At 41.9% G+C, this 23,414-nt stretch overlaps 1 long non-coding RNA gene across 1 annotated transcript; it reads left to right on the top strand.

Annotated features, from left to right (window-relative positions):
• Nucleotides 1-16,534: 16,534 nt before the first annotated feature.
• LOC126997160 (uncharacterized) lies at nucleotides 16,535-20,881 on the top strand. The gene is made up of 4 exons (XR_007751914.1): nucleotides 16,535-16,687; nucleotides 17,971-18,140; nucleotides 19,213-19,271; nucleotides 20,282-20,881. It is a non-coding gene; the product is annotated as an uncharacterized LOC126997160 (long non-coding RNA).
• Nucleotides 20,882-23,414: the final 2,533 nt, after the last annotated feature.

Here is a 23,414-nt window from a genome sequence, read left to right on the forward strand (position 1 = left end):
CTACCACTGGAAATGCTCAGAACTCCTACGAAAGCCTTGTCAAATATGTGTTTCTTAGGTTCATGGTACAGAAGAAGGGTCAAACTACCACCAGGGTCACACAACTACCCCTGGAAATGCTCTGAACTCCTACGAAAGCCTTGTCAAATATGCGTTTCTTAGGTTCATGGTACAGAAGAAGGGTCAAACTACCACCAGGGTCATACAACTACCCCTGGAAATGCTCTGAACTCCTACGAAAGCCTTGTCAAACATGTGTTTCTTAGGTTCATGGTACAGAAGAAGGGTCAAACTACCACCAGGATCATTAAACTACCACTGGAAATGCTCAGAACTCATACGAAAGCCTTGTCAAATATGTATTTCTTAGGTTCATGGTACAGAAAAAGGGTCAAATTACCACCAGGGTCATTAAACTACCCCTGGAAATGCCCATAACTCCTAGGAAAACCTTGTCAAATAGGTGTTTCTTCAGGTTCATGGTACAGAAGGGTCAAACTACCACCAGGGTCATAAAACTACCCCTGGAAATGCTCAGAACTCCTACGAAACCATGTCAAATGTGTCTTAGGTTCATGGTACAGAAGAAGGGTCAAACTACCACCAGGGTCATACAACTACCCCTGGAAATGCTCTGAACTCCAACGAAAACATTTTCAAATGTGTTTCTCGTGGTTCACTGTACAAAAGAAGGGTCAAACTACCACCAGAGTCACTAAACTACCCCTGGCAATGCTCTGAACTCCCACGAAAGCCTTGTCAATTATGTGTTTCTTAGGTTCATGGTACAGAAGAAGGGCGAGTCTACCACCAGGGTCACACAACTACCCCTGGAAATGCTCATAATTCATACGAAAGCCTTGTCAAATATGTGTTTCTTAGGTTCATGGCACAGAGGAAGGGTCAGTCTACCACCAGGGTCATTAAACTACCCCTGGAAATGCTCATAACTCATACGAAAGCCTTGTCAAATATGCGTTTCTTAGGTTCATGGTACAGAAGAAGGGTCAATCTACAACCAGGGTCACACAACTACCCCTGGAAATGCACAGAACTCCTACGAAAGCCTTGTCAAATAGGCGTTTTTTAGGTTCACGGTACAGAAGAAGGGTCAAACTAATACCAGGGTCACACAACTACCCCTGGAAATACTCAGAACTCCTACGAAAGCCTTGACAAAGATGCGTTTCTTAGGTTCATGGTACAGAAGAAGGGTCAATCTACAACCAGGGTCACACAACTAACCCTGGAATTGCTCTGAACTCCTACGAAAGCCTTGTGAAATATGTGCTTCTTAGGTTCGTGGTACAGAAGAAGGGTCAATCTACCACCAGGGTCATGCAACTACCCCTGGAAATGCTCTGAACTCCTACGAAAGCCTTGTGAAATATGTGCTTCTTAGGTTCGTGGTACAGAAAAAGGGTCAATCTACCACCAGGGTCATGCAACTACCCCGGGAAATGCTCAGAACTCCTACGAAAGCTTTGTCAAATAGGCGTTTTTTAGGTTCACGGTACAGAAGAAGGGTCAAACTAATACCAGGGTCACACAACTACCCCTGGAAATGCTCTGAACTCCTACGAAAGCCTTGTGAAATATGTGCTTCTTAGGTTCGTGGTACAGAAGAAGGGTCAATCTACCACCAGGGTCATGCAACTACCCCTGGAAATGCTCAGAACTCTCACGAAAGCCTTGTCAAATATGTGTTTCTCAGGTTCGTGGTACAGAAGAAGGGTCAAACTACCACCAGGGTCATGCAACTACCCCTGGAAATGCTCTGAACTCCTAGGAAAGCCTTGTCAAATATGTGTTTCTTAGGTTCATGGTACAGAAGAAGAATCGAGCTACCACCAGGGTCACACAACTACCACTGGGACACCAAATAACACAATACCACGGCATGCTCACAAACGAATATGGAATGTAAAATTTGAGGCAGTGAATAATCATTTTTTGGGCAAAGTTAAATGATTTTTCTCTTTGATATATTGATTTTTGAGTCTAACATAAACAAAAATAACCCAGTCTTTTAATATTGGTCTAAGTATGAAATCTCTTCACCGAAGATATTTCATACACCGAAGTTTTTTCACACAACACCGGGCGCCCGGCCACGTGTAGGGAGGAGACAACGGGGTTTTTTTCTGAGAGGCGGAAAAAAGTAGCGATTATCGCTAGTTTGGTTACAAAAGTAACGAAGATACCGATATATATTTAAATAAGTAGCGGATGGCCGATAACCCGATTTTGTTATCAGCGATAAAGTATCGCGATAACTTATCGCGATAACGCCCAGCTATGCTACTACTACTACTACTACTGCTACCACTACTACCACTACTACTACTACTACTACTACTACTACTGCTACCACTACTACTACTACTACTACTACTACTACTACTGCTACTACTACTACTACTACTACGACTACGACTACTACGACTACGACTACCACTACTACTACTACTACTACTACTACTACTACTGCTACCACTACTACTACTACTACTACTACTACTACTGCGACAACGACTACGATTACTACTACCACTACTACTACTACTACTACTACTACTGCGACAACGACTACGATTACTACTACCACTACTACTACTACTACTACTACGGGCCACCATCTATTAGAGTTGCGTTGTGAGCGGTATACTCTTTCATATCCTTTCACAAACCAATTCATTGGTCCCACCCCGCCAATGACTGTGGCCGACAACCATTTTTATTTAGTATTACAAACCTTACTAAACATATTATTCTTAAGTTAACAGAGCTTGTGGATGATACGACTATCAACCATCTCGTCTCAAAGTCCAGGTCGGCAATGCGGGTGGTTTTGGGTGCAGGTGAACTGGTTCCTCTCAAGCAGACCAATGCTGACCTGCATCTCATCCAGGCGACCACACTGCTTCTTGGCTGCTGTTTCATATCCGCCAGTGTTTCGGCGAGTCTTGCGTAGAAGCTCTGCGCCCTTGGTCCCATCCCTCCTGCCGTCGTGAATACTACCGGGGTGAAGGAGCCCTGGTCCACATTCTGTATTCTTTCTTCATATGTTCTGTTCTTCTCTTGTTCGCTTCTTCTGTGGGCTGCATTAAGGGTCAGGTCTCTGTGGCAATGGGCCATGGGATCAAAGATCCTTATGTATCTACTACTTCTTCTACTACTACTACTACTACTACTACTACTACTACCACTACTACTGCTACTACTACTACGACCACGACTACTACTACTACTACTACTACTACAACTACTATAGTCCGGCAAATCTTAAGTGGCGGTGTGGCGAGATATTTTGACCGATCTGAAAAGAGTGACCGACCCAGCATATCGTACCGCACCCCGGCAGAACGACAAGTGAGTCCGCGACGAGAGGATCTCTCCCCCCCACACATTATCCAATGGGGACCTGCTCCGACACTCGTTACTTTCTTAAAAAACTTATATCGCCTAGTATATCATTCAGTATATCTATTTTGAGGAGCTACATGTCACTTGCAGTCGAAAATCACCAACAACTATGCATGGGGCGTCCTTCGGAGTGAAAGAAGTCATTTATAAAGTAGTCGTCGACCGTGACGGACGTCCGTCCCTACCCTGCTGTGAGCGGCGGGTTATTACCGAGCTCACCGATACATTTACCGCAGAGCAGCAGCGTAACAGCCTTCATTAAGGAATAGTTCCAAGGCATGTGTTATATACATGTGACTTCTTAACTTTGGGTGTGGTCCCGTGGTATATATATAGGTTGAGAGACCATCGTTTACCATCTTCTTGGAAGAACTGGGTATATCTACCAGCCGTCTATGCACTGCCTTCCTCCATTGGGGTATATAACGAAATATATATATAAAAAAAAAAAAAGACCTTTGGGTGATATATATATATATATATATATATATATATATATATATATATATATATAGATATATATATATATATATATATATATATATATATATATATATATATATATTTTTTTTTTTTTTTTTTTACAACAAAGGAGGTAGCTCAAGGGCACACACAAAAAAGAAAACAATAATAAAAAAAAGCCCGCTACTCGCTGCTCCTAAAAAAGAAAGAAAACAGGTGGCCGAAAGCAAGATCAAAAACGGGAGGAGAGGTGTCCTGATACTCTCCTCTTGAAAGAGTTCAAGTCGTAGGCAGAAGGAAATACAGATGAAGGAAGATTGTTCCAGAGTTTACCAGCGTGAGGGATGAAAGAGTGAAGATGCTGGTTAACTCTTGCATAAGGGGTTTGGACTGTATAGGGATGAGCATGAGTAGAAAGTCGAGTGCAGCGGGGCCGCGGGAGGGGGGGAGACATGCAGTTAGCAAGTTCAGAAGAGCAGTCAGCGTGGAAATATCGATAGAAGATAGAAAGAGAGGCAACATTGCGGCGGAATTTAAGAGGTAGAAGACTATCAGCATGAGGAGGAGAGCTGATGAGAAGAAGAGCCTTAGTCTCCACTCTGTCCAGAAGAGCTGTGTGAGTGGAGCCCCCACACACATGAGATGCATACTACATACGAGGGCGGACAAGGCCCCTGTATATGGACAGCAACTGTGCAGGGGAGAAGAACTGGCGGAGACGGTACAGAACGCCCAGCCTCGAGGAACCTGATTTAGTAAGAGATGAGATATGAAGTTTCCAGTTGAGATTTTGAGTTAAGGATAGACCGAGGATGTTTAGTGTTGAGGAAAGTGATAGCTGAGTGTTGTCAAAGAATAATGGATAGTTGTTTGGAAGATTGTGTCGAGTAGATAGGTGGATAAATTGTGTTTTTGAGGCGTTGAAGGACACCAGGTTCCTCTTGCCCCAATCGGAATAATAGTAAGGTCTGAGGCTAAGCGTTCTGTTGCCTCCAGCCTTGAATCTTTAAGTTCCTGTAGGGTGGGTCTTCTATTAAAAGAAGTTGAGTAATGCAGAGTGGAGTCATCGGCGTAAGAATGGATAGGACAGTTCGTTTTGGAAAGAAGATCATCAATGAACAACAGAAAGAGTGGGAGATAGGACAGAACTCTGTGGGACACCACTGTTAATAGGTTTAGGGGAAGAACAGTGACCGTCTACCACAGCAGAAACTGAACGGTCAGAAAGGAAACTGGAGATAAAGGCACAGAGAGAAGGATAGAAACCGTAGGAGGGTAGTTTGGAAAGCAAAGATTTGTGCCAGACCCTATCAAAAGCTTTTGATATGTCCAGCGCAATAGCAAAGGTTTCACCGAAACGGCTAAGAGAGGATGACCAAGAGTCAGTTTGGAAGGAAAGGAGATCACCAGTAGAACACCCCTTGCGGAACCCATACTGGCGATCAGATAGAAGGTCAGAAGTGGAAAGGTGCTTTTGAATCTTCCGGTTAAGGATTGGTTCAAAAGCTTTAGATAGACAAGAAAGTAAAGCTATAGGACGGTAGTTTGAGGGATTGGAACGGTCACCCTTCTTAGGCACAGGCTGTATGAAGACATACTTCCAGCAGGAAGGAAAGGTAGATGTTGACAGGCAGAGGCGAAAGAGTTTGACCAGGCAGGGTGACAGCACGGAGGCACAGTTTCTAAGGACAATAGGAGGCACTCCATCAGGTTCATAAACCTTCTGAGGATTGAGGCCAGAGAGGGCATAGAAAACATCATTTGGAAGAATTTTAATAACTGGTGATATCCCCACTATAAATAGTATTAAATATTAAAATAATTTGATGGTTCTTTGTCAGGATTAACTATATAAGTTGATATATGAAATAAATATGAAATATGAAAGTGATGAAGGAACACGTAATAAATATAAAAGGGAGAGATGAGGAAAAAGACGATTATGATAGAAAATATGTAATAGAATGAGGAAGAAAGGGGAAAAGGAGAGGAAGAAGAGTGTATGAGATATGAAGGTAGTGGAAAAGAAAAGGAGCGGAGGAAATAGAGTATATAATGAAGATGAGGAAGAGGAGAGATGAGATGTAAGAGGATAGTGAGTGGGAAAATTGTAAAAGATATGAAGGAGAAGGGGAAATAAATATATGGACATAAAGAAGAGAAAAAATGGAGAAAATAGGCAGCATGGGGAAGAAGCAAGACGTGAAAGAGAGAGGAAGAGAGAGAAAAAGGTGTTTTAGGATATTAAAGTGGATGGAGGAAGGAAGAAGAGAGAAGAAAGTAAACAGATAAATAGGATAATAATGTTACAGGAAAAGGAGATGCAGCAAGAAATTTAAAGGTTAACGAAGAGGAATAATGATTTACGGAAATAAAAATAGTAGAAAGAGAGAAGACGAAGAGGATAATGGGGAGAAAGAAAGAATAGAAAAGAGAGGATTAAACTGCCTGCTTTAAACCCACCCCAAAAATACCTAATTATCTTCGCCTGGCCGCCGTAATTGCCGACTGAAAGGAACCGAAAATAAGGGAAGGCAGAATACGAATTGCCATCTGTAATAATACGTACGTTTTTTTTTTTTATTAGGTGCCAGAGATGAAAGAAAATTGTAACTGAAATGCATCAATTTTTTTTAGTTGAAGTGAACAAAAAATAGAATAATGAAGGAAATACTAATAATGGATCTTTTTATGTTTTGTTTGCGTGTTTGACTTTTTTTTTATTTTCCTTAATTGTACATATGTTTGTTTGTTGTGTGTTTTCTTTATTATTGCATTTTCGCCTCTTTTACCCTTATTTTTTTTCCCTTTTTAAACCTATGTTGTTCGTTTTGCATATTTCTTGACTAATTTGTTTGTTTGTCTATTATCATTTTCTTTTCCATCGTTGATTTTTTTTCTCTTTATTCATTTCCTTCTATCATTATTTCTTTCTACTGTTTGTGTCTTTTTTTTTCATCCATCTTGAGATGTGTTTGATTTAATTTGCTTGTTTGTGTTTTTTTCCATCGCTTGTTCCCCTTCTTTTACTACAGGATCTTCAAAATTCCTCATAAACAGATCCAGCAGCAGCAATATTTATTTCTTCGGCACTCCATTCTTCACGTCCCTTCCCTTCATTATTCACTCGCCGCTCATTCATTTATGCAGCGCCTCGAAAAAGTAACGAGACGAGAGTGAATACTCGCGTCTCGTTACTTTTTTTTCAGAATATCATGACTATTATTTATTTTATCTAACGCTCAAAAGTAATACAACGCGGCGGCGGTAGAAACAGAGAGAGAGAGAGAGAGAGAGAGAGAGAGAGAGAGAGAGAGAGAGAGAGAGAGAGAGAGAGAGAGAGAGAGAGAGAGAGAGAGTGTGTTACCTATTCATCTACGTAGCTGTGTCAATTTATAATGCCTTCATTCATACCTATATACCTGTTTTGTTTATTCATATACGTGTGTGTGTGTGTGTGTGTGTGTGTGTGGGTGGGTGGGTGGGCGGGCGGGCGGTTGGGTGGGTGGGTGGGTGGGCGGGCGGGCGGGTGGGTGGGTGGGTGGGTGGGTGGGTGGGCGGGTGGGTGGGGGGTGGGAGGGTGGGGGGAGGGGGGGTGGGGGGGGGGGAGTGTGTGTGTGTGTGTGTGTGTGTGTGTGTGTGTGTGTTTGTGTTTGTGTTTGTGTGTGTGTGTGTGCCCGTTACATTCTTCCTGTTGGGTTGCTCTTCCTCAGGCCATTAATTAACCTTTTGTTTTCGTTGTTTCTTTTACAGGTAAGGCTTCTCTTCATCTGCCTGGTGGTTCGTCAGGTACGGAGATCAGTGGGTGTAGTAGTTGTGGTAGTAGTAGTGGTAGCAGTTGCTGTAAGTGTTGTTGTTGTTATTGTAAAAAGAAGAGGAGGAGGGTTATGTGAGGGACGGAGCGGATGTACAGATGGAGGAGGAACACAAAGTAACACAAAGAAAGAACAAACAACAGCACACCTGCTGGTCCTTACGAGGCTGTTTGTGACAAGCTACACTAACTATCTAATCAAAGGTGGAAGATGAAGGACAGCAAAGGCGAAGGCTCCTCCCCCCCCCCCCCCCCCCATCCCTCCAGCCAAAGCTGACAGGAAAGGAAAAAGAACCATGCAGCATGGAAAAACTGCATGGAATTTATGTAGGAAAGAGGAAAGAACTACCATTACTGCTACCACTAGCCGGGCGATAAAAGCGGACAAGGACACCAGTACTCGAAAGAACTTAACGTTATTACGACAATGAGTAATATCTTAGTTGCTGGTTGGATTCAAAACACTTGTCTAATCTATTCTTGAAGGCCGTAACTGTTTTACTATCAACGACATCACAGGGTAGAGAGTTCCAAACATTAACAACTCGATTGAAGAAGAAGTGTTTAGCTTCGTGCGACGAGAATCTTTTACCACTTATCTTCAAATTGTGATTTCTTCTTGTTCTATTTGATCGATCAATTGTAAAGTAATCTTCCGCATTAATATCACTGAATCCTTTAAACATTTTAAACACTTCTATTAGATCGCCTCGCATTCTTCGTTTTGATAGGCTGAATAAATTTACTTCTTTAAGCCTTTGTTCTTATGACAAATTTCTCAACCTAGGAATCATCTTTGTTACTTTTCGTTGGACCCGTTTCAAGTTTTCTATGTCTTTTCTGTAGTAGGGAGACCAAAACTGTACACAGTACTCTAGACGGGGTCGAACCAACGAATTAAACAGTTTTAATATTACTTTTTCCGATTTGTTATTAAAGACTCGTCCGATGAAGCCAACCAATTTGTTTGCAGTTTTAACTACCTCTGAACAATGCTGACCGGGCTTTAAATCGCTTGATATAGTGATTCCAAGATCCTTTTCTTTACTTACTGCAAAAAGTTGTTGGCCATTCATTACGTACCGAAAGCGATTGTTTTTTTTTCCCATGTGCAACACTTTACATTTGTCAACGTTACATTTCATTTGCCATTGATTGGCCCAACGTGCAAGTCGATCTAGATCTGATTGTAAAGCTTCTTCGTCGAGTGTCGCAGTTACTTTACTAGCAATTTTTGTGTCATCAGCAAATTTTTATACTTTGCAAGTGAGCCCATCATCGATATCATTAGCATAAATTAAGAAGAGCATGGGGCCACGCACTGATCCTTGAGATACGCCGCTTTTGACATCGAGCCAGTTAGATGTAACACCGTTTAGAACTACTCTCTGTTTCCGCTCAGAGAGCCAGTCCGCAAGCCAATTGTGAATGTTACCCGAGATACCGTGCGCCAGTAGTTTGCTGAGCAATCGTTGGTGGGGGACCTTGTCAAATGCCTTTTGAAAATCCAGATATATGATATCTACTGATCTGCTTTCATCGAACACCTCAAAAATATAGTGAAAAAATCAAGTAAGTTAGTCAAACACGAACGTTTACTACGGAAGCCATGTTGCGAATTATTTATTATATTATTTTCTTCGAAGAATTTCACCATATTGTCGCGAATGATAGTCTCCATTAACTTACAAACAATAGATGTCAGGCTAATTGGTCGATAGTTTCCTGGATGAGACTTGTCCCCCTTTTTGAAAATTGGTGTGACATTTGCAAGCTTCCAATCCAACGGAACTTTTCCAGCTGTTAAAGATTTATTGAATATGATGGAGAGCGGTTTACAAATTTGATGTTTGATTTCTTTTAAGACCCTAGGGGTAATTTTGTCTGGACCAGGAGCTTTGCTTACTTTAATCTTTTCAATTGTGCGTAAAATGTCACTTTCTACGATGAGCACGCCACTAAACATCTTTTCGGCCCTTCTAACCTCCGGTGGTTGAGGTGATAAACAATCTTCGTCGGTAAATACGGATGCGAAAAAGTTATTTAGGATTGTAGCCATTTCATTTTCATCGTTCGTGTGGTTACCATTTTCATTAGCAAGCGGTTCGATACCACAAGTGAGTGACTTTTTATTATTTACATAGCTAAAAAATTCTTTAGGATTAGATTTACTTGTTTCCGCTATATATTCTTCAAGATTTTTCTTGCTTCGTTTTATTAATTTCTTGGTTTCGCGGCGAATTCTGTCCAACTCTAGTTTGTCAGCCTCACTCTGAGTTGATATGTATCTACTGTATACGCGTTTTTTAAGAGATAGGCTATTTTGAATTTCGTTATTCCACCATTTGGGTTTCTTCTTAGAAGCTGAACGTCTGTTACGATAGGGTACGCATATGCTTATGGCATTGTTCAATATTGTGGTGAAGGCCCCCCAAGATTTATCAATATCTGTTTCCGCCGTGATTTCAGTCCAGTCAGAACTATTTAGAATAGATCGGAGTCTTACGAAATTCGCTCTCTGATAATCAGGCACCTTTTCTTTACTAGGAGTTACTTTACTTTCTTTCATATTGATGCTGAATGTGATTGTTCGGTGATCGCTAGAACTAAAAATTGGACCAACATTTACTTCGTTAACTAGATCAGCTGTCGTTGAAAAGATAAGGTCAAGTATATTATTTTCCCGAGTCGGTTTTTGAACGTGTTGATGCAAATCACTTTCTAGTAAATTTGTGTTCAGTTCGAGCTTTGTATGACAGTTCAACGGTTCACCCCATCTTTTCACTGGCAAGTTAAAGTCCCCAACAATTACTGCCTTGCAACTGCTACTTGTTTCTAATAATAATTCACTTAATGCGTGGTCGATATCAAGAGTCTGCCTTGGCGGTCTGTAGATAAGTCCAATTACTAATTTACGAGATTTATTTTTAATTTCAATGAAGACCGTGTCTACATTGGTTATAATATCTGTTTTCACGGATACTGGATGGAGAGAGTTGTGGATATAAAAGATAACGCCTCCACCCCGTCTGCTCTCTCTTTCATGACTAAAGATGGTATATCCCGGTAATATATATTCCGCAATGAAATCTCTATTTGAAGTGTCTATCCAAGGTTATGTGACTCCGATAATGTGATAATGATTTGTAGCTGCGAGGACTTCTAAGTCTTCAAATTTGTTACGTAGGGTACGAGCGTTTACAAAGCAAGCTTTAATGTCATTCGAGTCGGGAGTTTTGCGGGTTGAGTGCACCCTTACGGTGGAGCTGCTGGTGTTCTCGCCTCCGCGTTTTTTGGCTTTCGAAGAGCCACTTGGTCACAGAGCAGCCTCCCGAAACGGGCTGCTCCAACAGGGTTTAAGTGAATGCCATCAGGAAGGAACAAGTCTGAATCGTAGTAAAAATTGTTCCACAAGTTAGCGAACTGGACGTTTTCTTGTGAGCAAAGGGACTGAAGTCTGTTGTTTGTGCTGAAGGCCTTATTGTAAAAGCTAGACTCGGCACCGACCCTCGGGAGGATTCCTAAGATTATGATGTTACTGGCATCCGTTTTACGTTTATACTACTTGATCATGCGGCGGTATTTCTCAAGCAGTTCCTCAGAAAGGGTTGTCTTTACGTCATTTGTCCCCGCGTGAATGACAAAGAGGGTGTTTCGGTCGGCATTTCTCGTGACATCATCGCACGCTGCGGTGATGTCGTCCAGTCTGGCACCTGGATAGCAGTAACGTTTTCTACGGCCGTTTGATGAACGACCACAGAACTCAACCAGCTGGCCACGCACCATGGAGCCCCCAACTAGGCGAGTCTCGAACTCATCCTCCATGGTGTCTGCCAGCACCTGGAACCTATTGAAGGTAGTGGGGGTCAGTATGTCCTTGGTTGCCTGCTTCGGTTTGGCTCCATTCCTTACAGGTTGGAACTCGACATCCTGTAAAGCAGGAAGAGAAGCGTTAAGTGGGTCAGGCTGGAAGTTGTCCTGTGAGGCAGGCTGGGAGTTAGCCTGTGAAGCAGGCTGGGGGTTAGCCTGTGAAGCAGGCTGGGGGTCAGCCTGTGAGGCAGGCTGGCGGTTGTTCTGTGAGGCAGGCCGGGGGTTAGCCTGTGAGGCAGGCTGGGGGTTAGCCTGTGAGGCAGGCTGGGGGTTATCCTGTGAGGCAGGCTGGGAGTCAGCCTGTGAGGCAGATAACACGTCCTCCCGTGAAGCAGGAGGGTCGTCTGGAGAGGGCACAGTCTCGGTGGAGGGCTTCTCCACCATCGATGGTGGAGTCACTGCCACATTAGTTAAAACAAATTCCTGAAGGGCTACAAATTTCTTTTCAAGATCATTATGTTTGACTTTCCATTCAGTCACAGCCTTCTGAAGATGTAATCTTTGAACGCAGAGGCGGCAAGTCTTACTCAGCTGGAAGAACTGAGCTGCAAAACGTCCGGGACTGACGTCACACTTAAGGTTCGAGGGCACTGTTAGAAATTTAAGCGAGTTAACAGTTTGGGCAAATTTTAAAAGCGCTCTCGAAATAACTTAAATTGTGACCATAAATTGAACTGTATAAAAATTGTGCATGGAAATTAGATACTGCTGTGTTAGATGCCTCCAACACTGGGAGTTCGCTCCCACAGGGTCTTGAAAACGCCTCAAAGACCAATCGCTTGTCCTGAGCCTCGGTCACGAGAGAGACTTTCCCAACCCGGCGCTTTTCAGCTATTGTCCTCGAAGTTTTGTCCCATAGAACGGGGCCGGCGTAGTCACACAGAGCAGAGCTGGCAAGGGAGGAGAGGAACCAGCAATTTGTTCCCTCTTTCCGAAACGTCTAACCCAACTCTGCGACCCTTTCGAGGCCTCGCCAGTGGCACCTGTCACCAGGTGTTCTCCATCAACTCTAGAGACTATCAGACGCCCTTCCTGAGAGACCAAAAGACTGAAATATTCCTTGAGTATGAGAAAAACCCTCAGAAACTCCACCTAGAAGCCGGGAGATACAACCTCAAATGGCCCACGGAAGACATCTCTTTCAGGAGAAAACAAGAACCAGCTGTTATGCAGAATAGGGATGGGAGTACCGTCGATAGACGGGAGGGACGGGGAGGTCACACCGACAACTGGTTCCCAGGGAGGCTTTTTAGTGTAGAGGTCGCCACACTCCTCTACACCGCAGGCCTAAATAATTTGGCACGGTCCAGCTGACTAGGACCCTGGAACTCCAGCCATTGTCTCATAAAGAGATCCTCTGCCTGCAGTCCAATCCACCACTGCTGCTGCCCAGAGGCTTCACCGTGACCCTGGCACGGGAGACAGATCAGGTATTACACCTTGTCCAAGGGTGACCTGAGACTATGCAGGGCAGGGACGTCTAGTTCTCTGAGGTGAAAACAATTCGCCCGCATACCACAGGAGGAGGAGGTGGAGCAGGTGGAGGAGGAGGAGGAGGAGGAGGAGGAGGAGGAGGAGGAAGAGGAAGAGGAAGAGGAAAAGGAGGAGGAGGAGGAGGAAATTTAAAATGTCTTCATAATCCTAATTCCCTTTCCTCTCCCTCTACCTTTCTCTTCCCCTTCCTTCCTTCCTTGAGAGAGAGACTAGGTCACCTCTGATTTTTTTTCCTCCTCCCCCTCCATTTTTCCTCCTCCTCCTCCTCCTCCCCCCAAGCAACGCACACAACGGGTCGACTCATAACACAACTTGGTCTTAATTTGTTTATCTTTCACAATGTTCTCTCTCTCTCTCTCTCTCTCTCTCTCTCTCTCTCTCTCTCTCTCTCTCTCTCTCTCTCTAAGGCGAAGGTCAGGTGTCTTGAGAGTCGCTCCGCCACTGGGTGTCGCCGTCCAGTGTCCGCCAATCAGCCAACAGGAGGCAACAACGACAACAAGAAGGGGTCAAGGGGTGGGCGGGGGGGCGAGTGAACGGATCCCTCACTTCCCTTTATCTTCCGTTGATTCCCTTCCCTTCCCTTCTCCTTCACTTCCTCTTTGCTTCTCTACTTTTCACATTCTATCGCGTACACACACACACACACACACACACACACAAACACACACACACACACACACACACACACACACACACACACACACACATATACACATCCCACCCACACGCACACTGTCTATCTATCTATTTACTTTTATCTCCCTTTGCTTCTCCATCTTTCTGTAGGCCGTGAAATAGGACAACTAGGAGGAGGAGGAGGAGGAACAGAAGCAGTATCATGATTGGGGGATAGAGGAGAAGAAAGACGGATAAGAACAGGAGGAGGAAGAGAAGTAGCATTATAGTAGGAAGAGGAGGAGAGGGAGAAGGAACAGCATGGGGAATAGATGGAGGAGAAGGCGGAGGAGGCGCGGTAGGCAGGGCAGGATTCCATCCTTTGATGGAGTGTTTCAGCGCGGCGGCGACTAACTTTCCCAGCCAAGTCAGCCGTCGCGAGGCATGCCAGGCAGCGGCCAGGCTTTCATTAGCCGAATGTTCATTCCTTCTACTTCGCCGCCGTCTGTCAGCCGAGTGGTGACCAATGCGCGACACGACCCTTCGGTATCCCCTCTTGATCTGTTTCTCCCTCGCTCGCTCCCCGGGCCACTGAAGGCCTGGACGCTGTGTTTGTTTCAAGATGAACTGTATTTGGGCTCCGCGTCCGTGTGTCCAGGTCAAGACATCTTGGGATTTTTTCTTTTCTTTTTTGCTACTTTTTCTTAAAGGGAAAGAAGGCACCTCATGAGTAAAAAGAAAAGGAAACAAAAAGTCCGCTAGTGTTACTCACTGGTATGACTAACTTTAAAAGGGCTATCTGAGGTATTTTGATATTTAAACGTAGACTGACATACTTGGTCTTCGGATGAAGACGCTTTAAAATCTCTTAGCTGTTGTGTTAAGTAAGATTAACTCTAAAAGCTTATTTGAGGCACTTTTGGGGATTAAATGTAGACTGACACTGAGTATCTTCGGATCAAGGCGTCCAGAGTTTATCTAAAATGTTCCAGGTAGGTTCAGACTGACTGGTGTGACAAAACGTTGCAGAGATGAGTAAGTTAACCTTAATGTGTGTATGTCTCGCCTTTGTGCCGAGGCGTCCAGGGGTTCACAAAGGTGTCTCTTTGGTGCGTGGCAGGAGGACTGACATGGCTGACGTTCCCTTAAAAAGTTATCTAATTAGTTTTTTTTTTCTTCTGAAACAAATATATCAAGATTTCCTAAATATTGTAACGGCCACAGTGTTTCAAGTTAACGTAACGATGACTCGCGGCCGTGTTACACACACTCCCTCACTACGAGGCGTCGAGGCGAGACCAAACCAATGACAGTTTCTGAAGTGCTTGTCGCCTTCCATGAAATGAACAGACTTCGCTTCAAACTTTTTCTTGGCATATTTTCTTAATAATGTAACAAACGTATAAAAAAGCTGCATATCGCAAAACCAGGTGACGGTGCCTCAAAACGAATCAGTTCAGGTTCGCGAGGCGTCTCGAGATGCTTCAGGTCGTATAGAAGAACTTGTTATTTGTTGGGATAGTTTACAAATTACCGTTACGCACTTTATTCCTTTTCTTTTTATATGATGACACGTGAAGTACTATACTATACCTTATTTTGTACAGGCTGACACCCTATTATTATACACCTTATTTTATACGATATCATAATTAATGTTTGTGATGACAACTTAATTCATTATATTGTACCTTAATTTCAATGTTTCTTCCTTCATATCCTCCGCCTTTGCTTAATCGTAAACGTATGTATCTTTTAAACGGTAAATAACGATGACTCCAAAGCCTTACCGGTGCAGAGTGGAGCGCCTGACCCTGAACACACATAATGGAATCTTAATATTTGTTATTAATTAATATGATGACTTGATACCACTCGCCCCTTGCTCATCTTAATCGTATGTATCTGTCACCCACAAGGGAGGCGGACCCTGACACACGGGCTACACAGTGTCCCGGCGACCCTTCAGCCTGCCGGTACTTCCCCAAACACTTCATCGCTTGGTTCCACAAATTACACGCCGCCAAGCAGCTCGTGACGCTGATGGCTCTGTCATGACGCTAATTGGCTGGCTTACCTCACACCGCCGACACTCGCCGCTCCATCCTTGCCACAAATTACTCGCCGCAGACAAACACGTACACACAGACACACGCACACACTTGACTGATTGACTGGTCACTGGAGAGTGGAGACCAAGGAGACTATAGAACAGGAGAGGGGGCCTCTATGGGAGACCGTGGGCGGGTGTTGGTGTATGTCGGTTGCAACAGATGGCGCAGGAGTAGCTTTGTTTACATCCAGGCGCCTCCCCCCCTCAAGACCCACCCCCAACCCCCAGAACCAATCAGCAGTGTTGCTACATGGGATCAAGCAGCAAATGTTGCTACTTTTTTTCTTCAGTCTGGTTATTTCCCATTTTAAATAAAAAAAATAAAGGTAGATAAATATTAAAATGAACAGTAGGAACTATATATACTGTATATATTTACTAGGTAGATATAGCCTGACTGCATGTCATGAGTAATGCTATTATTGTTATATTATTATACCACAATTATATTACTTTCTCTGCATGTGTGGTTAGATGTGTTTTATGTGTTTAACCTTTCTGTATATATACTGGAATGAACCAAGGAATTGTAGCCCTACTGCCGTTCTTTTAAACTATGTGATCATGTTTTTTCTTCCAAACTCATTGTTTTAGCACGCACGCTGACTTCCATCAGTAATGATGATATATATATATACACTGAGTCATTGGTTTGTAGGGGGAAAGAGTGGGTGAATATAATTATCTTGGTTTAACTTATACTATTTATTATACCGCTATTCGCAGCAATATCTTTCTCTGCTCCGATTGCAACTCTGCCTCGTTCAAAAATCATAACACCGCCGCGGCCGCCACGTTTACCAGCCGGAGCCTCAAATCATGTCCCTTTGTGGTGATAAAGAGGACACAGCCTGGTGTGAAGCTACATTTATTACGGAAGGATGCCAGCCGGGGTAAGTGACATATATAAATAATGATAATGTGGAAATTCTAATCATTTTCACGCTGACAGCTGTTCTGAACTTGCTAATTGCATGCCTCCCCTCCTCCCAAGGCACGAGGCCGAATGGCCTACACACGGCAGCTCCAGATTCCTCCCCATTACCACCTGTCAGCCTCGCCCATGTAGCTATCCAGTCTACTCTTAAAACAAGCTATCGTCCCTGCACTCACTATGTGATTGCTGAGTCTATTCCATTCCCCCACCACCCTATTACTGAACCAATGCCCGCCCATTTCCCTCCTAAATCTATACTTTTCTAATTTAAGTCAATTACTGCATGTTCTATCTTGCCAAACATCTTATGCAAAAGTTAATCAGCATATCTCCACTCTTTCATCCCTTACACTGATAAACTGGAACAGCCTTCCATTGTCCGCATTACCTCCTGCCTATAATCTGACCTTCAAGAAGAGTGTATCAAGACTCTACTTTTGTCTGTTTGGGAGTGGTGAGTAGTGGGGCTTTTTTTTCTAGTACGCTTTGTTGCCCTTGAGCTGTCTCCTTTGTTTAAAGAAAATAATAGTTAAATAAATGGAAGTTGGCCGCCAATGCTTCCAACACATTTTTGTGCCATATCTACAAGTGGCTGGTGACTGTAAGCATCTCAGCAGCCTGCATGCATCTATGCCATTCCTATCATGGTGCATGGAGCAAGCTTCACATAACACTCAGACAGAGACAGTTTAATTATGGTTACATATCAGACTCAGTTTATTGCTCAGTCTATTAGGTGCAGCGCTGTTAATATTGTTAGTGGTAGTATTAGTACAATTAATGTATTTATTTTAATTAATTTATCAATATTTATTTATTATATTCTTAGTGTTTGAAAATTCCAATACTAGCATTAAAATAAACAAAAATATCAGAAATATATTTATACTCATTAATTATTATTGCTTTTCTTATTATTACTTCCTTCAATGTCCTGGCACTTTGACATCTAGTGTTTTTCTGTCTAGCAGCCAAAATTGTGGTCTTTCTGAATGTGTATGTCCTAAGTCTTCATTGGTGTATCTAGCTATATAACAAAAATCTGCATCTCTCTCTCTTCTCACCCAGTTGTCCCCGTACATCCTTTCAGTATCCAAAGAATTTCAATTTACATCTTGTAATCACTCAACTAATGCAGTGCAATCCTCATCTCTGTATTTTACCGTGTGGACATACTCTTTCCTTCCATGTTCCACTATCGTATGTTATTCCACATCTAACACAACCACATCCCAACAGATCCGAACACGTCCGATATCATCCAAGAGAATGTGGCAGCTGAAGGGGAGAGGCCAAGGGTGAAGACATTTAGCCACCCCCCCTGAAGTACATGGCATCATCCAACCCTCTTGGTGAGCTACAGGAATGTGCTTCCCATTGCAGTGCACCAGCTCCATGTACTGATTTTGGTATGAATACTTCATCTAGTGTTTGTTGATTGTTGTGATATTAATCTAATTATGACTTCACAAAATAGACTGTGCAAGTCACTTAACACATGCCCTGCTCAGCATCACTTTTAAGTTGTAGAATTCCTTCATATGGATGCTGATTTATGTATCCTGAAATGATTGGATATTGATTGTCTTAACATTTTTTTTTGTCCATGATCACTGAACCATGTTACGGTATGTCTTTGGGTGTAGATCCAGGAAATGAGTTTTTGGGAGGATGTCAGACTTTTTGCGGGTGGAAGGAACATTAGCATTACCGATTAGCCATTCTCGGCAGTCCTGGTCTTGAAAAACTGGTGAAGTGACCTAAATCAATGGGTATGACGGCCTGGACTTTGTGCCAAAGCATTGTTTTAGCCGCAGCGCGCTTTTGAGCTAGTTTTCCTGTATCACTCAGGAACATTGGGGGGGCCCGGGCCCCCTTTGGATCCACCAATGTAGCTATGTCTTATAATATATCTATCCTTTACAGTCTGATGGTGCATCCTTCTAGGTTGTCAAGTTTTAGTAGCTACTCATGAGAAGTATTCCTTATAATGATCATTGATTTCCAGATGGTTTGCACTAAAAAAAAGTGTCGTGTAACCTGCCGCAAATAATAATCAACTGTAGTCAACCCTTGCTTTAAAGAACCAATATGGAGGAAAGGGGTGATGTTATATCCAAAAATCTTTTACATCTGAAGTATCCAACCTTTTTGTGTATAATAAACTTTGTTTGTTACATGAACTTAAAAGTTCACAATTTCCATAAATGATTCTTTTTTCCTTGTATTTGATGATTAATCCTGACATGTATTTCCATTATCAGTAGGTAATATATAGTAACAAGACAATACTACACATTATAACAATGTATGTATTATAGCCCAATGAGTGCACGAGATCATTTACCTCATCAGTGACGCCAAGTCCAGGAGTCCTTCCCTAAATTCTTTGCCCAAATTTGTGACACCAAGTATAATAACTAGTTTTAGTGACCATTTGCATCCATTTTTCACTTTGATTAAAAAATTGCCTCTCAACAGGTGTGAACTTGATGGGGTTGGAGGAAACTTGACTCGGCCATCAAGCTCACCACAATATAGTAAGGAACCTCTTGTTCTCAGTGATAATTTATCCTCTTTAGTTACTATTCTGTGTTGCTTTAATCACAACTAATGTGTTGGAAACATTACAGCTTAATAACATACTTCACATCTCTGCATACAAATTGAGTTCAGTATTCAACTGTTACACCAGTAGGCTTCATATCTCAAAAAAAAAAGTATGTAAAAAGGTTGAAATTTTGAATGATATATTTAAACTCTTTATTATGTTTCTATGGGTGTAGTACCGTTATGATTAGTCGAGTGATCAGCATATGGGTCTTATGTTTTTGATAGCATAGGTTCAAATTTTGCCATAGGCTGGCAATTGATAGTAACAATAGTGTCCACAGATATCTACCTGTTTCTTGTTTATCCTGTTCCACTTTAAACCATGATTGGCCAATCTTTGAAGAGGTAGCATAACCTTGAAGTGCCACTAACAAACCTTTGTCCATTCTTCTGATGTGATCCTTTTTTTTTTTTTTTTTCCCACCTGCCTATAGTGCCGGTAGGTTTTCTTCAGGCGCCTGGCGGTCGGCCCAGGCCCGTCATGATGCAGGCAATTTTTTTTATAGTGGTGCCATTTAGTATTGGCTCATGCTGCCGCCCAGAACTCTTTCTTGATTCACTTGGATGGTTTAGCAGGGCTTAGGTATGACTAACATTGCAGAAACAGGGAATTTTTATATTTTTAGTGTGGCAACACATTGACAAATGTTTTAGTATGGACTGAACATCAAAGATATATATGGTAAATGGGTGCTTGTAGATCTTGACATTATATCTGTCAAGAGTCTCCAGTTGTATCCTCTCCCTCATCTCTCCTGAAAATATTACTCTTGTCAGGCAATAAGTGAAGCCTTACATCGATGCTGGCGTGCAGACATAATGTCAATGCTTAAATTCACTGTCCTTATAGCACTGAAAATAATGCAATTACATGCACATATTTTATTATTTAGAATTGTGATTAATTGTGATTAAATATTTTTTCATGTATTTTCAGACATGAAAAGTGAAAATTGCTGCACACAACAGTCTGTCGTCTGCACCGGGAGGCAAGGCAGCTCAAAGCCCAGGCTGTTACAAATCCTGGGCAGTTTTTGCCCAGAGCCAGCAATTTTTTAGATCCAATAGGGATGGATTTTTTATGAGGTCAGGTTCAACATGCTGCAAGATGCCAAGATCTAAGCCTAGTAGGAGATATGGGTTACAAGAGAGGAGGTTTGCTCTGGCCTTATACTATCAAAGTCCAAATGCTAATAGATTTCTGAGCACAGTATTTCACTTGTCTTCAGTTTCAACACTTCAATCATGACTCAGGGGTATTTCAGTACATGTTGGCTGGAGCAAACAGACTCTGACAGCCCTGCAGCAAAGAGCACAGGCTTTGTCAAAGAAGAGAAACTTCGTGGGATTTGCCATTATTTAGTATTACTCTTGTTACGCCAAGAATTTTTTTCCATATACTTTGCCAAATATTGCAAGTAATGCACCATTGTTGGGCTTGCTTGTTATAAATCATATCTTGTTCAATTAACAAGCTTTGGGTGTCTGCCACTTTCCAGTTGTAATGCAAGGAATCATTTATCTTCTCTGCTAGATATCACACGTAATGCACCATTGTTGGTTTTGCCTGTTATAAATCAGATCTTGTTCAGTTAATGCTTTAGGTGTCTGCCACTTTCCAATTGTAATGCAAGGAATCCCCTGCCAGATATCGCATGTAATGCACCATTGTTGGTTTTGCCTATTATAAATCAGATCTTGTTCAGTTCACAAGCTTTGAATATCTGCCATTGTTTATTTCAGGTGTAATGCTTGGAAGCATTTGTTCTCTTCCCTACCCAACAGTACGCAATACTTTATTGTGGATTTTGCCTGTTATATTTAATCTTGTTCAGGTAGCAAGCTTTTGGTGTCTGCCTTACCTAATATGTCCTGCAGTGACACTTGGCTTGGTTTCATAATGTGAAATACAGCATGTAATTTCATCACACTGAGTGTCTATCATCACGTGTCTGGCATCATTAATGTGGCTTCCAGGAGTAATCTTGTTTGTATTACAGCTTGCAAATTTTTTTCTGCTTTATATGATATACATAATCACATAGGTATGATTTACAAAATGTAATGGCAGTTGATATTCTTGACTAATGCCTCATAAACCTTGTGAAAAATAATGCTTTTTTGAATGGCGGGGGCAGAGAGTGGTTTGTTTGGTTGGCCAGTTCAAGGAGCTTCATATCAAATGATTTTATTACATCCAACTTTAATGTGTGCTAAACACATATATTTTATTACATCCAACTTTAATGTGTGCATAAAACATATATTTTATTACATCCAACTTTAATGTGTGCTTCCTGCAATAAATGCTACATGTTTACTGATGTAGCCTATGAAATACATATCACTCTCTGCCCTGTAATTTGGTGTGTCACATACTGCAGCATAACTTTCCTGCTATTTTCTTACACTATGAGTTGCCTTATTTTGTCTCATTTGCTTTTATCATATGTGCCTCCGCTGCATAGTTGTGTCTACTGAGCTTAATATCTTCTTGACCCTGACACCAAGGTCAGAGCTTGTGAGATCATACCGTGTCCTACATTCCATTTTCACCTCCAGGCTCGCCTGTCTCCCAGGACCACCAAGTTATTGCATTCCATTTAAGACAACTCATGTGTTACCTTCTTGATGTCCTCCATCATATATTTCAGCATGTTTTATGATGCTTTGCTCTTATATTGATGTGCCTTGCAACATTTTTATACAGTTTTCATTGTATATAACGCACCATTGTTGGTTTTGCCTGTTATAAATTGGGTCATGTTCAGTTAACAAGCTTTGAGTGTCTCCCATTGTTTATTTCAGTTGTAATGCTTAGAAGCTTTTGTTCTCTGCCTTGTCAAGCAGTATGCAATGCTTGCCATTATCTGGTACTTGTACAGTTAGTATGATATTTTTACTCAGCTAAGAGCATTTTGCAAAAGGTAAAGGTAAGGCTGGGGGCATACGCTGTAGCAGCGCGTGGCCTCGGTGCTCATCTCTGTAACATTGGCCCTTGAGCCTGTGGTGTTAGGGAACCCATTACCCTGGGACACAGGACCAGTGTGACATCCGGGTTACCACAGTTGCAAAGGCCTTATAGTAATTTAGCATGCATAGAATGTTGTATGCTTTGCTTGTATTTAAAGCACTGGATATGTTTGCTACACACACACACATATATATATATATATATATATATATATATATATATATATATATATATATATATATATATATATATATATATATATATATATATATATATATATATATATATATATATATATATATATATATATATATATATATATATATATATATTTATATATATATATATATATATATATATATATATATATATATATATATATATATATATATATATATATATATATTAGCAAATGCTTTCAACATCATATTTTTCCTAAAAAAACAAATTGATATAGTGTAGATAATACCTAATAAAACACAAGAACAAATATATTTTTCTTTACCCCATTAGTAAATCATTTTACAATGAAAAAAATAAGTGAAGGCTGGATAGGGTGCTGTGGCAGGTACTTTAAAAATAGTTAAGCTACCCCTGAAAAGTGACGTTTTTGGTGGGCTGCAATAGATGGCGCTACTTCCGCACGCCCGAGGAATTACTACATACCACTATCTCTTCGTATATAGTCTCTTTGGTGGAGACAGTGGAGAGCGGAGGGGATTCAACGAGCCGGGGTGACGTGATGCTTATATAGTGATAGAAAACGCTCGCGTTATCTGGTTAACTTGACTAAGCAAATGCCACCTCTCCCTTCCCGCTAAATGGATAAACATAATAAAACCGGTATAAAAAGAGACATTATCTAACATTGAATAAAAGTATGAATGAGAAAAGATGATGGGATTGTTATTAGAGGCAGGGTATTGAGCAAATCAGCGAGACAGTTCAACGTCGCCGTGACGGTGTGCGCAGACGCGACGGGTGCGTGGCGGGCGGCGGGGCGAGGCTAGGCTGAGTGGTTACCTGCTGACCAGATGTTACTGCGAGGCGTGAGGCTTTACCAACTATTGTTACCAATCATTAAGTCATAAAACCC

This window comes from Eriocheir sinensis, chromosome 11 (genome assembly GCF_024679095.1).
Source record: "Eriocheir sinensis breed Jianghai 21 chromosome 11, ASM2467909v1, whole genome shotgun sequence".
NCBI lineage: Eukaryota > Metazoa > Arthropoda > Malacostraca > Decapoda > Varunidae > Eriocheir > Eriocheir sinensis.